The following is a 2,500-nucleotide window of genomic DNA, read 5'->3' as shown; positions in this document are numbered from 1 at the left end:
ACAGGAGGAGGCTGAGCTCCCCTGCACCATACACCTCGAAACCCTCTCAGGTCCCGGCGGCGCGCAGCGCCGTCCTAAGTACTTGGTCGGGTTCGAGAGAGGCGCAATCGCCCGGGGTTTGGCGAGTAGACGCTTTAGGTGCGACCACCCGTGCTCCCAACTGAGCTTGCCGCTGCCGACAGAGGCCCGGGAGCGTGCTGTCGTGGCATTGCCGGCGGGAGACAACACGCGCCACCTACGGTGACCGGCAGCTCCAACGCCAGCGCCACAGAAGGACAAAAGCCCCACTTGGGTGCCGAAGCGAACTCTCCCAGCACAGCGCACGCGCCAACACGTCCGCACAGCTGCGATACAAACCACCTGCGAGAACCGCAGAGGCGACCGAGCAGCAGACGGCGTCGCGGCGCCGAGCGCCGGGCGGCGGCGCATCCTCAGCGCACACAGTCCTCAATCGGACCAGCACACTGCAGATGTCCACCGCGCTTCGCACCGGGCCCGCGAGGACCTACTTTGGCCGCACGGCGCCGCGTGCAGGGTGCGCCGGCGCGCAGCTGCGCCGCCTGCCGCCTCCGTCGGCCGGCGCGCCTGCCACTGGCCGCCCCCACCAGCCGGCTGTAGCGCGTGCGCCCACGCACCGCGCGGCCAGCACGCCGGGAGGCCCCCCCTCACCGGCCGGGGACGGTCCCACCCAGCCACCGCCGCGTATCGCTTCACACCCAGATGCCATTCACGTTCGTGGGCATGGTGGGTATCGCTGGAACAACCGGTTGGTAGCTCAACCGATCGTCGCCATCACTGATTCACCTCTAGCGAGAACAACCGCACCACAACGGTTTACCAGTTGTTCATTTGCGTAACGTCACCAGCAAACGTAGGCGTCCATCGCCATTTGCAAATTCAACGATTGTTGCATGCCTGTGTCAGGTGTCACGACACACTATGTCTGCCCACATACACGCAACAACATGTGCACGCTTCGCGAACACGTGGAAGGTGGCCCCCGTACGTATGCGATGTCCATTGCGCGAACGACTGTCAACCGGCCTCTGTCGCATGTCGCAGATGTGGAACGCAGTGCACCATGCTATCACGGTGTGTGAGAAGAGACGACTACGTCTGACAACACGCGCCACTACATCAACAGACGGCTCATGCTGATCGCCATCCAGGGCATACCACACTGCAATCCAGCTCTTATAGGGAGACGACACGTAGCTGAGTGCACAACATTTGGACCGCATGGTTCGCCGTTGTTGGCGCAGTCGTTGTACGGTCACATGTACCACGATGTATCATTCAGTACATGAGGACCAATGTGCAGTACAGTGTGTGATTTGGACGTACAACATCAGCGGACAGTTGACACAGGCCGTACCACAGCGTAGGCTAAGTGCTTCGCCATGCGAATGCCAATGAACAACTGCAAATGCCAATGAACAACTGCAAAGGGCATTGAGCATGTACGTCCTGCTGCCATCCACATTACAGTGTATAGCTGCAAGGTGTTTAACATGAAGCGATACACTGGGGACCGGGCAGTGCGAGTAGCAAACTATATTGCGGGGGTTGCAGTTAGGCAACACTACACTAATTTAACGCGTCGTATGACAATTACAGAGCAGGTTAAGGCCCAACGTGTGTTGGGTTAAGGCCCAACGTGTGTTGGGTTAAGGCCCAACGTGTGTTGGGTTAAGGCCCAACGTGTGTTGGGTTAAGGCCCAACGTGTGTTGGGTTAAGGCCCAACGTGTGTTGGGTTAAGGCCCAACGTGTGTTGGGTTAAGGCCCAACGTGTGTTGGGTTAAGGCCCAACGTGTGTTGGGTTAAGGCCCAACGTGTGTTGGGTTAAGGCCCAACGTGTGTTGGGTTAAGGCCCAACGTGTGTTGGGTTAAGGCCCAACGTGTGTTGGGTTAAGGCCCAACGTGTGTTGGGTTAAGGCCCAACGTGTGTTGGGTTAAGGCCCAACGTGTGTTGGGTTAAGGCCCAACGTGTGTTGGGTTAAGGCCCAACGTGTGTTGGGTTAAGGCCCAACATAGGTTGGGTTAAGGCCCAACATAGGTTGGGTTAAGGCCCAACATAGGTTGGGTTAAGGCGCAACATAGGTTGGGTTAAGGCGCAACATAGGTTGGGTTAAGGCGCAACATAGGTTGGGTTAAGGCGCAACATAGGTTGGGTTAAGGCGCAACATAGGTTGGGTTAAGGCGCAACATAGGTTGGGTTAAGGCGCAACATAGGTTGGGTTAAGGCGCAACATAGGTTAGGTTAAGGCGCAACATAGGTTAGGTTAAGGCGCAACATAGGTTAGGTTAAGGCGCAACATAGGTTAGGTTAAGGCGCAACATAGGTTAGGTTAAGGCGCAACATAGGTTAGGTTAAGGCGCAACATAGGTTAGGTTAAGGCGCAACATAGGTTAGGTTAAGGCGCAACATAGGTTAGGTTAAGGCGCAACATAGGTTAGGTTAAGGCGCAACATAGGTTAGGTTAAGGCGCAACATAGGTT

The sequence above is a fragment of the Schistocerca serialis genome, unplaced genomic scaffold (assembly GCF_023864345.2).
Source record: "Schistocerca serialis cubense isolate TAMUIC-IGC-003099 unplaced genomic scaffold, iqSchSeri2.2 HiC_scaffold_474, whole genome shotgun sequence".
Classification (NCBI taxonomy): Eukaryota; Metazoa; Arthropoda; class Insecta; order Orthoptera; family Acrididae; genus Schistocerca; species Schistocerca serialis.
Note: the sequence above shows the minus strand (reverse complement) of the source record.